Here is a 15019-nt window from a genome sequence, read left to right as displayed (position 1 = left end):
CACCATGCAATCACCGATATCTTGGGTTGGAAGTGTTCTCCGAGCTTCTTCTTTAATTCGGTGTAGGAGATGGATTCCAACGGCGTGGGCATGAGCAGGTTCTCGGCTAGATCAAACATCGTTGGGCCACACACAGAGAGCAGCGTGGTGGCCTTCAGTCCGTCCTCTGCAACCTGGTTCACCCGAAGGTATTTTTCGACCTGGGACAGGTACGAGGGCCATTCTTCTGGTTGCTTGATGTTAAATTCTCACAACCTTCCGACCTTGGGCATTGTGCTGGTCTTCACGGTCGGCTTTCAGCGTCTTCAAATCCTGCCTCTCTGTTGCTCAGGGACTGGTCCTCTGAGCACATGGTCACCAGCGTGGCTTGGCTAGTCGACCGTGGGGGGGGGAATTGCTTTTCCCGCCAGGTGTGCGCTGCCTCTCCCCTAGTGACTTTCAGCTCCAATGGAGAAGCAGGATCCCATCCTCATTGCCAGTGTTGTGTACTGGGTTCGTTTCGCAGGAATGAAGACGAGGTGAGTGAGTTCAGCAAAGAACATGGTTTATTGCTTGCAGGATCTGAACTAGAGAACAGGGCTGTAGATGCAGCAATTTATACCCTGGCCCCTAGGCAGCGACCAATAGGTTTGAAGCAACCTATTGCCGCCTAGGGGCAACCAATAGCAGTGCTGGAGACGGGTTGTCTGAGGAGCTGGGAGCTGTTAGCTAGCTTCCCTGCTCAACAGCCTCCCAGCAATACCACATGGTGTTAACAAAACAAGCCCAATACATTACAAAACCTTCTCTTTTTTGCTGCACATTCATCAAAATGGTTTTTTTCTTTACATGTGCCTAACTAAAAGTATTTGCTTTTTATGCTGTGCCTTTCCTTAAAGGACACAGAAGTAGTAAAATAGAAATGCATAGTTTGCACCTTAGATTCGAAAATGAACCGCCAACACAGAGGAAGAAAGCACCAATCTACAACATGTTTTGCTGGCTGCCCTTTTATCTCTTTATTGTGGTTTACTTGGGGTTTCTTAGGGGTTTTAAAAGGAAACAGTTGACATGGTGCTTACAATTGCACAATCCACAATCCAAACCTCAGCCATTGCCTTCATGCATCAAACAAAATGGACACAAATAAAAAAAATGGCAGGACTTTAATTGTATGGTCAATACCATCATCTTGATTTTTTTTAACTGTTCCTGTGGGTTCGTTTGTCCCATCCTGATAATATACTAAGTTTGCATTTTGCAAATATATGTGTTTATTTAGGGCTTGTAACAACTCTGTGAATCAATTTGCAGCTTACTTTCACTGTGAAAGATTTTTTGGCTACATTTCCTAAATAAAATGTATGCAAAATAATATAAATAATATTAGATATATGTATATCCAGTTATGTGTGTGTTTCACATCTTCAACAAGTTTTATTCTCCATCCTCTGTCTCCTCAGTGTTAGGTAGGGCTGCCAAACGTGGGTTAAATTTTCCTGAACAGCTTCCTGCCATCTAAGTGATTAACCTGACTTTTGCAACCCAGGCCTGTTAGTCTTACTATTGTCAGGAGCAGGGCTTTTTTTCTCATAGAACGCTCAGAATGGCATTCCGGCACCTTTTTTCACACACACACACACACACACACACACACACACACACACACACACACACAGACAAAGCTTTTGCACTAGCTGTGCTACTCCCTCCAAACTTGTGCGTCCTACTTTCCTCGCTCGTCTTCCAAAACTCCAAACTAGGACGCGTGAGTTTGGAGTTGGAGAAGGCAAGCAAGAAAAGTAGGGCACGTGAATTTGGAATTTGGGAAGGCGGGCATCTGATGGCAATTGCCGGTTCGGCACTGTCAGTGAGTGAGTTTGCATGGGAGCAGGCCGGTGAGGAGCACATGGCAAGGCTACCGCTCCCTCTGCTATCGGCCAGCCCTTAGCAGGCGCTGAGCAGAGAGCAAACTTGCAGCATGACAAACCCCCACGGTCTTGACAAGGTGCTGAAGATGTCTCTGCAGAGGAAGACCAAGGTTCATTCAGCAGCTGGTGTGTGTGTGTGTGTGTGTGTGCACGCGCGCATGCATTCTGTGTTTCACAGCCTTGCTGTGTTTCAAAGCCCACTTCCCTCGCTTGCCTTCTTTGAACTCCAAACTTGGAAGACGAGCTTAGGACGCGCGAGTTTGGAGTTGGAGAAGGCAAGCAAGAGAAGTAGGACGCGCAAGTTTGGAGTTTGGGAAGGTGAGGAGATTTGGAATTTCTCTCAGGCTAGTTTAGCTGTTGGAATTGCTCACAAGATTGGAAGCTCTCTCTCTCTCTCTCTCTCTCTCTCTGTGTGTGTGTGTGTGTGTGTGTGTGTGTTTCTCCTTTCTGTGTTTCACAGCCTCATGAGGTTAATCAGATTTATCCCTAGATATAGATGTGCAGGACTGGCGTCTTAAAAATAGCTATCCTCAGTGCACACATATTTGAAATGTTGGGTAGCGTTGGATAGATTAGATTTTTCCTTGTTGCTAAGGATGGCTTCAAGCGGGAATGAGGCAATAATCTTCCCTCCTTTCTCTATTTTTGAAAGCAGAATCAGCCTTTTATGTTAAGGCGCTGCTCACTTTCCCAAACTCCAAACTCGCGCGTTCTAGGGCTGCAGAGTGATTTCACTCCCCCCCCCGGCCGATCTGAGCAGCAGAAGCATTTTTGAAACTTCTGGAGCTCACATCCATGGCCATGAGGTAATTTTATGATGCTCCAGCAGCCCAATCTGGGCGTCGGAGGCCTGCAAAATGCCTCTGCTGCCCAGATCTAGGGCTGCAGAGCAATTTCGCTTCCCCCCCCCCACACACGGCTGATTTGGGCAGCAGAAGCATTTTGCAGGCCTCCGAAGCCCGGATCGGGCTGCTGGAGCATCGCAAAATTGCCCCACAGCCATCAATGCGAGCTCCAGAGCCTTCAAAAACACTTCTGCTGCCCAGATCGGCTGTGGGAGGGTGGAGCGAAATTGCTCTGCAGCTGTAGATCTGGGCGGCAGAGAGAAAGAGAGATTGAGCCAGCAGGGAAGCAAAAGTGTGGGGAAAGAAAAGCATTGCAAAGTAAGCAAACTTACAAAAAGGGAACCTCTCTGTCTCTCACACACACTGTCTTCCCCCACCCCCTTTAATATCATGTCTTCCCCCACCCCCTTTAATATCAGTGAGGCTCCTCCAATGGACCATGACCCAGCGTTTGCCCCGGTCCCATCCCCCCTCTGCCAGAGACCCTCAGATTTGCCCCAGTCCTGCCCAGCTCCGAACAAGTGCCCCTGACGCAAGTGATGTTGAGCTGGCCACGCCCACACAGTAGGCTACACTCATGCCAGATTAACAAGATGAGAGTTCTGGCACCTTTTTTTTTTTAGAAAAAAAGCACTGTTCAGGAGTGAAGTTAACAGAGAGGAAAGAAGGAAGAGTGGGAATAGAAAACCTCATCATGAGAACTGTTATGTACTGGGCTTTTTGAGGGAATACCACATGGGATGCTGGAGCAGCTAACGGCTCTCCAGCAACCCAGACTACCAGTCTCCTGTGCTGCAATTGGCTATCCCCAGGCGGCAATGGTTGATTCAAACCTATTGGCTGCCACCTAGGGGCTAGACTATATATTGCGGCTGGTTGCAGCCATTTCCCTCAATACAGTTCCAGCACAAAATAAACAATGAGTTATCATGTACTCAGCTTCGCGTCTTCATTCCTGCACCAAAGAACCCGTTATTTAACAGTGCGACGAGGGTGGGATCCTGCTTCACCAATTAAAGAGCTGAAATCTTTGAGGGAAAGGCAGCACACACCGGAGGGAAGAGGCATTCCCCCCCTCTCTCAAGGTCAGCTAGCATCTACAATAGTGAACTCGTGCTCAGGGAACTCACTCCCTGAGTCTGAAGCAGGATCCAGAAGAACGCAGGAACCAGATAGAAAGAATGCACGAAATAAACAATGAGTTATCCTGAACTCAGCTTTGCGTCTTCATTCCTGCACTAAAGAACCCACTGTTTAACAAGAACACTATGTAATGTTTCCATAGCCTGACAGATAAGTCTGAGAAAAAGGTTATTAGTGAGAGACATAGAGTCTCTCATGCTTAGATAGCCATATTCCATTTTTTGCCTCATTTAGAATGCTGGAAAGTAGTAAAGAGATTTTCAGGTTGTCTCCTAGATTTCCTGTGGATGTGCAGAGTTCCAGAGAAATACTGCAAGCATTTGACAGTTGTTAGGAATCTTCAATCCTCCTGTATGTAATTGTTCTGTACCAGCCTGCTACCGGCCCTGCAGAAAAAGCAGGGACAACCCCTTTTACAAGAAGGCAAGAGGCTGGAATTACACCTGCCAAATTTATTGCTACAAAAACAAATAGAACAGGACACGAACCAAGAAACAGGAGCTTTTCAAGCGGTTGCCTTCAGCAAACCAGCTCTCCCACGCATTCCCCCTTAAATACAGTTCAGGGTGTGGCTTCTCTCTGCCTCCTTCTGAGGAGCCCCATTGCCTTCCTCTGTTTACTCCTGATTGACTGTCTCCTGTGTCAGGCGTCCTTGAACAGGGCCAGCTGTGGGTCATCTTCATCCATGCTGTCAGGCTCACACAGCTGGGTCTGCGTCGTGACCAGGTGAGAGGGGCCTGGCTGAGGGCTCTCATCAAGCTGTCCAACTCCCTCAGCAAGCTCTTCAACACCCCCCCTCCTCCTCTGAGTCGTCTGACCCAACTGCCGAACCCACAGGCTGACCCTGAATCACAACAGTAATGGAGACATGTCTGAGCTACTATTTTATACAGCTTCTTGGTTGTGTACCACTTTCAGAATCTTCTTTGTGTCCTTTCAGCATGACCATCACTCTGGTTTCAAGAGAAAGACCTTCCTCTATGCGCTGGAGCATTTCCTGAGCAGTAAGATCATATGAACCTGTGTCTGTGTGATTCTATCACTGTCTCCCAATTGGGTTTTCAACTATTCACTCACTTTCAGCTGTTACATATTGCTCAGCTTCAACATTTAACCCTTTCACAAACAGAAACAAGTCACCAAATGTGTACATGGAAAATGGAAGGGGAATTGGATGTAACTACTGCTGTACAGCAAGATTAATGAGACATTTTTTAAAGCACAGGGATTGAGGGAAGGAAGGTTATTGTTTTTCTCTGACTGCCTGCTTCCTTCCTCCAGCCATGCTTCTTCATGATAGATTAGTATTCCTAATGACTGTGAAAAATAGCTGGAGAAGGAAAAGCACCACAAAGGAAAAGTATGACAGGAAAGTTAGCCTCCCTTTTTTTATCTGTCACTGATTCTTCCAATTCCTAGCCCCTGCCTTTGCTACTTGGTCACATTGCTTGATATTGGTGCCATGTTAATAGCTCACTTCCTTGACTGGAGTGTAAAACTAGGGAGAAACAAATGACCCTCAAGCCAAACTTCCACTAATTAGAGCTCTCTATAAAATGGAGAAAAGCATTTTCAAACAGAAATGTTCCATGCTCAGTACTGTAATCACATGTTTAAATCAGGAAGCATTGAAGGAGAAATCCAGTCCTGTAATCTAGAATGGTTTAAAATTGAGTGAGAGGAGTGGGATGGTGGGGGTGGCTGAAAAGACATCATTTTAAAATGAAATTAAGAGAAGCTGTTGTGAGCATGCATTGTTTTTCAGCAAAAGCCAAGAGCCTGGCAATCTCATACCTTATTATGGAATATCTTCAATCCTTCATTAAACATTCAGAAATAAATATGCTGGGGCAAAACATCTCTCGTGGAAGCTGACAGAAAAAATATTGGATTTATACCACTTTATACGCAACCATATTTTCCACAGCTGTAATAAAAAAATATGTATAGGAAATACTGGGAAAAAGCAAAATGTTATGTTGACTTTGGAAGCTATGACCTTATTAAGAAGAGAAAAATAGAAAACAGGAAAAAAATCCATCATTTCAGCCAGACTTATTTTTGGAGACATGTTTGATGCATCTGTACTCTGTAGGAAGTTGATGACCTGAAGAAGTTTTGGATAATGCCATTACAGAAGATTTTACAGTATTGATGAAGATCAACTTTTTTTTCATAAAATCCATAAAATCTGGATTTTGCTTCCTTCCTCTCAGGCAATATTGTATTTATTATACTTAACTTTTTTAAAAAAAATAACAAAACATTATTCCTCTCTTTTTGAACCCTCCCCCACCGCTTTTAAAGAAAATGCTCTACATGAACATGAAACACAGCATTCTGTTTTGCACAATTTTGTCAACAGAAAGATGTCCTGTGGTTTAAATTGCTGAATAATTATACTGGTACTACTCTTTGGGACCAGAAAACTTGTTATTCAAAACTCCTGTGTCTGCTAGAGAAAGAAATCCTACCTGAGAGAATGTTTGTTTTGCTTGAGACTTTTTCATTTGACAGGACATCAAATATGAGTTGGTTGTGGTGTATGGATCAAAATTACTATTTTTTAAATGCACTGAAATCAGTACAGCAGCAGGAGGCAGATTTAATTCACACATAATTCTTATTCAAGTGAATGCTGGAATGGAACCATATTTGCACATGCACATGGAAAACCTTTTCATAAATGAAACATATTCAAATGGGCTGTATGGTATTAGGACTGAAGGTTAAGATTTTATTTTTAGGCAAAGGACCAGTTGTAGTACAACTTCTTATTATAGTTTAAAGTGCTTTTGTTTGTTTAAGCATAACGTTATGCTTAATCATACAGACATCGAGGAACTACATCAAGAAAATCAAATGGGCTTTTAAGTCCTTAAATATTCAAACACACAAATACAGTCATAAAACAATTTGTAAAGGATGGCAAAAACTAGGACTAACACACAATGTCAGAAAGTTTTCACAAGCCACTAAAATAAAAACAGAATAAATTCCAGTGTCATTTGGGTGGGGGTTACTACTATCTTGAAGTCAAAGTAGAGCATGTTCTTTCTATAAACCTTGTATGAAGGTTCAGTCCTTGAAAATATAGGTTTAGATGCTGGGTTAACATAATGAAACAAAAACATACAGTTCAAATAAATTCTGTTGCAAAACAAGTTAATTTTCAGGGAGCATATGTGATTTGGCTTTGTATAATTATTTTCTTTAAAACAATGTTGTGAATCATGTTTTATTTGGCCTTTAAAGTAGCTGGAGTGTTCACTAAAAAAAGATATTGCCTCTAGTCTATTTAAAATAATTTATAGGGCAGCCCATTTCATAACACTGACTCTAAGCAGTGTACAAAGTTTAAAACCATCATAACATTATAAACCCAATTAAAATACTATCTCTTCCCCCAAAAAATACTCCAACACATGATCAACAGAACTCTCCTAAATTCCTGGCCCAACTGGAAGGGGATGCAGCAGGTGTTCAATGTTTTATAGAAAGCTAACAAGGCTAGAGCCATCTGGAGATGTGGGAGGATGCTGTTCCATAGGTGAGGGGCAGCCTCAGGGAAGGCACAACTCCAGGTTTTATAGGCTACTTACAAAACTGCCTTCATCTGTTTACATTGGCCTGTTCCACCTGGTCAGGCAGAGAAGGTCTTGCAGACCCCATCAGTTAAAGAACTCTGATTGGGACTTCTGGTCTTGCGCAGTAGCGCAGCAGCCAAGGGATTTGGGGGCTCTGTGCCCTTTGGCTAATTTTCTTCCTGTTAGGGGACCCTAAATGGGCCAGAAGCTGCCCCGAAGAGGCGGCAAAGAAGGAAGTCCCACAGACCATGGAGAGGTGGTGGTTGACCCAAGCCTTCCAGAAACCAACAGGCTAGCCTAACTTCAGTATCTAGCCCAAGTGACAAGCAAACCGAAGTCAAAAAGCACTATTTTAAGCTGATTGTAAACAGTGTGTTTGAATATGGGTAAGATCATCAATTTTCTCTATCCTACTTATTAACTTTCCTGGAAAAAAATGCAAAAAACCTCTGAACGTGAAGAAGGGGGATTTTTGCTCCATCCTTTTACTAACGAAAGTGGTGAATTAAACCTTTAATGGAGGACCAAAACATACAGAAATGAAATGAAATGAATATAAAACCTAAATTTGGATAAGTTTAGAATTGTTGAATGGTTAAGATTCTCATTTTAAAGGCATTTTTCTATTTTGATAATTTGAAAAATAAACTGGTGCTGACATCTAGTGGTGGATAAAGACTATGACAGGTATGGCTTTTATACAGGACTTGGCAAAATCTGGAAAAAATTAATCTGTGCTTGTGACCTTCAAAGCTATAACAATAGAGAGCAACTGTGACAAAAAAGAAAACAATTTGGGTTGCAGACAAAGAGAGTATTATTAACTTCAGGAAACCTTTTTGAACCTTTTTGGATTATAAATATCTAGTAAACTGTGACTCTAAATCTATCTGCAGAGAAAAGAAAACCTCAATTCTTGACCACTATGGAAAATCAAAGACTTACAGAAAGAACTTATAAAAATAAATAAATAATTTTCAAGAGGAGACATATGAGATGCTGCAACTAATTCAAACAACAATGACTTCAAACTACAAAGAAATCTAAAATAACTTTGAAAACATAAACCAATTCATCTCCAATTTAACTTTACAACAAAAAACATCCCAGGAAATAACAATAGAGAAGGAGCAGATAAAACAGATAACTGAACACAAATTCGAGGATAGAGACTCAAAGATGGAACGTAACACAACAAAGAAGTATGATTTAACCCAAGTGGAAAAAAGTTACAAGAAATATTGGTTTTGGAAAAGGCAACTTATACTTTAAGACCACAAGACAAATTTGAGGATAAGAAAAAAGACTGGTCAAAATGGATTGCAGAGATATCAGGAACACCACTAGAACTGGAGAGACAAAAAATGATAAGAGATAAAGAGAGAAAAAGAAAGAAAAAGATTTTCAACAAACATGAAAGAGCAAATGCCTCTTATAAAGATATAGTACTTGGCTTATTTTTTATATCTACAGTGACACTTACAAGAACATGGAAAGACTCTTTGATTTAGCAGAATATATTGATTAAAGATATTGGACAAAAGAAGAAGGCCAAAGTGAAAATTAAGAAAATAGTTGATGTGACTTATCAGAGAGAATATTTAAAAAAGAAACACCTGTTTGAATATGGTTAAAGTAATAGAAAGATTTTGGATATGAATTTTACTTTAAGAGGGAGGAGTCCCTCAAATATCATAGTACTCTCTCTTTCTTCTCTTTTAGTATCTTATTTCTTGATATGAGTAATATAAAATAGTTAGAATGGCTTATATATAAGGACATATTTTAGATATTTAAATGTGATTGATTTAAAGAAAATTACAATGGATTGAAAAAAAAGAGTTAAAAGATCAGATGACTAGATTTATTAAATGGAATATTTAAAGATTAGATATATTCTTAATTATGGTAAAAAGAATGGAAAAATTTGGAAATAAATATGTATTAGTTTAGGGGAAACATGGACTTTCAGTAGTATACTATCTTTTTATCCCTCTTTACTCTTGTTCTTTTCCCCCCTCTTTTTTTTAGTCTTATTTATTCCTTAAGTAAGTTAAAAGTTATAGGATGGTTTACATGAGGAAAAACAGAATCAAATATTTAAATGTAATTAACTTAACCAGGAAGAATGTCTTGAACATTGTGGGAAAAACAAATGTGAACAAGAACTGTGAATGGGATCTATGATGAGGCAACCAGAATGACTAGATAGAAAAGAAATATTATGTTGATGTGATTATTATTTGTGGAAATATTAGAATTTTTTTATACTTAATTGCTATCTATCAAAACAATAAGAATTGTATTAAATTAAGGTTGGTAAAAGAGAACATTATGAGAAAAAGAGGAGATCAAGTAAGGCTATTATGTGGATTATAGATCATAGAAACCAATTGTTAGCGAATGTTTTTTTAAATGTAAACCAGACAACACAGCGTTTACCGAATATTAAGGTGACCATGTTAAAAAATTAATAAAATATATTATAAAAAATAAAATAAAGAACTCTGATTGGCAGGATGTAGGAAGAGAACCTGATCTGCTGTTGCCCCCACCCTATGGAATATTTTTCTCCCAGAGGTGAAGCAGACCCCCCGCTCTCCTGGCCTTCTAAAAAAGGGGTTAAAACATGGCTCTGTAGCCTTGCATGGGGAGCGCAAAGGAGCATGCAGTCGTGGGAATGGTTGGTGCTACGAGAGCCTCCCCTTTGTCAACTAATTTTTTTAAATAGGGTTTAAGTATTCTTGCCTTCTTAAAGAAATTTGTAAACTTCTTTAAAAAATTTAATTCTAAAAATTTAACTCTAACATTTTCATTTTGATATATCGGGCAGTTCAGAAATACGAAATATAAACAAACAAACAAATAAGATGGTGTTGTTTAACAGCAACCACTCAGAGTGCGCCCTCACTGATTCATCTTGGTGGACCAGGCAGAAACAATGGAGGACAGGCAGTCCTGCAAATGGAGTGATCCTCTGCCTTGAAGGGCTTTATATGTGCTAACCGGCAGCTTGAACTGGACTTAGAAGCCTACTGTATTCAAATGCTTCAGTGTATCAAGAGATGCCACAAACTGCCCATGTCACTGCTTTCTGGATCACTAACCTACTTAAAAATCATTTTTCTTAATATCAATAACCTTATTTTTTAAATTATTGATTGGTGTGCTTTGGGGGGTGCAAAAGAAGACAGGTCTGTTATTCTCTGACCACATAATTCTAAACTACTATTGCCAGGAAGGGATGCTACAAAGTTTTACTGTTGTTATCAATGTTTTTTTTTGTAAAAGAAAAAGGTGCCGGAACTCACACGTCATACAACCCGCCTTGCCTACCCTACAAGGTTCCATCCAAAAAAGGTGCCGGAACTCCGTTCTGAGCGTTCTATGACAAAAAAAAGCCCTGGTTGTTATAATTTATTATGGCTATGCCTAATTTATGGATAAGACCCTCTCCCAAGCTGATCTTAAGGGGTGGAGAGTGAGCAAGACATTTTTTCCTCCTGGCAGTGACGGTGGGAAAGGACTCTGTTATTCTTAATTGCAAGCCGGGTAGAGGCATAGCTCTCCTCCAGTCAGGCATGACAATCGCTCAGAATCCCAATTCTATAGGACAATAAACGATAGTTTATATTGCTCTTACAGTCCATACCCTTTTTATATTTGATTTAAAATGGGGAGGAAAGTAAACAAGTTAGAAATTATAGCCTCTGTATAAGATTGTGTTTTCCTGGAGGCACTTGTTAATTATTGTACTATTGTATTATTGTACAATTTATCACTTTGATTAAAACCTAGTTTGCCTTCTTTTGCCTTTCTTACCATGTGTGTTCTTATACTGAATCCCTTAGCTCATAAAATAAAGATAAATTGAACGGTACCCAGTTGAAAATTTAATTTTGGTTTGCATAATTTTGTTCTACATTCATGTTGTTTATATTTACATATGTAATCTGGGGCCTGCTGCAACAAAAAGAAGCTTGATATAAACCAATTTTGTAAAAAAGAGAGAAGAAAATAAAGAAGCATTTTTTTTAATCAGCCACTTATACTACTGAATTTTAATTTGCCAAAATTAGGGATGAGATACCAGTGAGGTACTTCCTAGAACATAGTTGAAGCAGCCAAATCACACAGACATAAGAGCTCAGCTATGTAGCCCCAAGAAGATTCTGGATGATGGGGCTGCCAATATAGTGCTTTTCTTCAATTAGAATGACTAATTGCTAACTGTCCCCTGTTAGCAGATGGGCAGCTGCATTTTGCACCAGTTTCATTTTTAATGATCAAGGCATGAGTTACCTTTGGCCATAAACCCTACTAGCCACATTCTTTCCCAGCCTATCTAGCAGGAAATACAAGCCAAATAAAATTTACAGATTGAAACCCGACCCTTGAAGAATAGTGCAACCTTTTATAGAGTAATAGATAGAACTAACCTGGAGCCAGCTTCTGTGCTAATAAAAACTCTGTCTTGCTGAGATTCAACTGTAATCTGTCCCATTCAGTATCCCACAGGAACTGGGTTTGCACTGCTGGATTTCCTACTTAGCCTGGGTAGAGAGTTCTAACTCCAATCCAAAGGATGATCTCCCTAGCAGTTTTATGGATATGTTTTAGGGCCATATCAGCATTGCGGTTGCCCTTGGGGGGCCAGGTGGGTGTGGCCAGGGTGGGTGTGGCCTACTACATGGGTGTGGCTGGAGTGCGTATGGCCTACTGGGTGGGCATGGCCAGCTCTACATCGTTCACGTCACGGGTGCCTATGGGGGCCTGGGCAGGAGTGGGACAGATCTGAGAGTCTCTGGCAGAAGGAGATGGGACCGGGGCAAGTGCCAAGGCATGTTCCACTGAAGGAGCCTCACTGTTCCTCTGAGGCCATGCAAGGGGGGGGGGTTGGATGGTGGCATGGAGGTCAAATGCCCAGCCCAGCCCTCAAGCACCTGCGGCACTAAGCCTAGCCCCACTTCCCCAAGGGGGCACCCAGCTGCACTTACCTCCTCCTCAAGGCTGCTGTGCTTGCTCTCCTTAGACTGGTTGCTCATGATGGGTACGAGGGCAAAGTCAAGAGGGAGGCCCACTCCCTCTCCATGTGAGGAGACCTGGCTTTGTATCTAAAGTGGGGCACTCTCCTCACAGTGCCGAGAGGCTGAGCTGGGTGGCATGAATCTGAAGCACAACGCTGCCCAGCCCTTAGCCTGCCCAAAGTAGACAGGGCCATGTGCTGGCCACTTCCAGGCGATGGTGCATTTTTTCATTCCTCACAAAGGGTGATACCTCCCTAGCGGGCACCCAGAGGTCAGTGCCAACATGGCACAGGCCGGTCCCTTGCTGTTTCCAGATGGCCTTATGGAGCTAAGACTGAATGTATTTCAGCATAGATGACCACCAGGAAATTGTACATTGGCTCCTGGCCAGCCTGGGCCAGGGCCAAGGCAGTGGGGGCCGTTCCCTCACTGTTTCCAGGATGGCTTCGCGGGCCACATGGCATCACTTTGTGGGCTGGATCTGGCCCCTGGGCCTTGTGTTTGACATGTCTGTTTTTAAAAATAGAGGAGGACACTGTGCTCTGAGCACCTCCTGATGGCATGGCTATGGGCTTGATGTCTCCTTCCCTACGACTCCCATTACATTTTCAGAAAGTGGAACAATTAATTTAATTTATGTGGCCATCCATCTGTAATTCGTGACTCTGGAACAACTGCAAAACACTTCCTGACCTCAAACCCTATAAGGTGGTTCATGAGCGTGTCATTATTCATGATACTGTATGTGTCAGAGAAATTCATCCAGACCAGATGGATCATTTGTGCCATCCAGATTGCACTGCATATTAGCCTGAAGAGCACCCAATGCCAGCCTGAAAGTCATCTACAACATTTGCTTCATCAAGGATTCCCTGTAGCTGCCTGCCCACCAACTTCTCCCCAAAGGGAAAGTTAGAGACAGGATAGAAATAATCCAAATTGACCAGAATGAAAAAAAATACCCTCCTGAGTAAGGGGGCACACCATTCTCCCTTCCACAGCTTCTGTCATGATTCTTTCTTACACCATACACCTGCAATATATGCAAAATCAAATCTAAGATCAATTTCAAGGAGCAAATCTATGCATGCTAGAATGCAGGGGGGGGCATATGTTGAATGGGCAAGAAAGTAACAAAAGGTTTTGTTTTACTGTATTGTGTGAATCCAGCCATTGCAATTTGTTAGTCATTATTTATCCAGCATGCTAGGCAAATTCAGCTCCCAAGGCTTTAGTGCAGTGTCTGAACCTAGCCATGCTCTTGCTTCCAAATATACCTGCACTGAGCAATAAATAAAATACCATCCACTAGTTGATTCTGCCCAAGTAAGTAAATATTTATAAGTGTTGAATGACTACATAAGCAATTTTTACTTGACATGAATTATAGAGCAGTCCCCATTCATCGAGTTACTGTATATTCACTGTACATCATCACACTCTCCATTGCTTGTCATATGCTGTCTTATAGGAAGTGGGTGAGAATTATAGATCTTCTATAGGCCATTTAGGCCTTTGAATCTTTGACTTCAAATTAAAGCATTCCCAGGAAATGACTATCCAGCCTCAGTTGAACACATCCAATGAAGAGAGGCATATTTCCTTCCTCAATAATTGGTTCTTTTTTCAAATTACTCTTAAAAACTTTTTGTTCATGATCCACCAGAATCTGGTTTCCAATAATTTGACAGTATATTTTGCCCTCTAGAAGGATACAGAGCAGAGCTTGGCTTTCTTCTATGTGTCAACTCTTCAAGGTTTGAAAAGTGCAATCATATTCCCTCTACTTATCTTTTTTCAAGGCTAATTCTCTCTGTACCAAAGTAATAGAAATAAATCTGGAACTGTTTGTATCTAGGCTGAGTTCAAATGGATTTTACCTTTACCTAAAACCTGATCCACTAAGCCTTTTGATTATTACGAATTTGATATCTTACAGCTAAAAGTGCTAACTGACTATTCTATAAAATTCACAGTTTTCATAACTATTATATCAAGAATAAAATAAGATAATCAAGGAACATTTTTCTCTCATTTGTTTCCAATGAATGCTTGTATTGGGAAAACAACAGGTTTTTTTTCCCTTTTTACAGTTTTCTTGTTATATAATTATTTATTTACCTTACAATAATTGATATGAATTAGTTCTGCAACAATCATTCGATGTGTTCATAGCAGTCAGCGATACAGAAAGAATACCACTAGCAGGAAATTAGTGTATTTTTCTCTCCATGTTTTTCTGTAGCAGCTTTTCACATCTCTTTTTTAATCTTATTTTATTCCTATGGTTTGTAAAACAACCACTGAAGAATAAGAACTGGACTATCTTCTGAATCATAGCAATAAAACATAATCCAGCATTAAGGAATACTTTTTTCACAGAGCTTTTCTTTATACACTGGAAAGTGCTCTAGAGAATATTGTTTGGATATGGAAATGCTTTTAAAGGTGACTAAAGCATAAATGATTGAAAGAATTTCCACAATATTAAAAAGAGGAATCAATTA

The sequence above is a fragment of the Vipera ursinii genome (genome assembly GCF_947247035.1).
Source record: "Vipera ursinii genome assembly, chromosome: 5".
NCBI classification, from domain to species: Eukaryota; Metazoa; Chordata; class Lepidosauria; order Squamata; family Viperidae; genus Vipera; species Vipera ursinii.
This window is presented reverse-complemented; position numbering follows the sequence as displayed.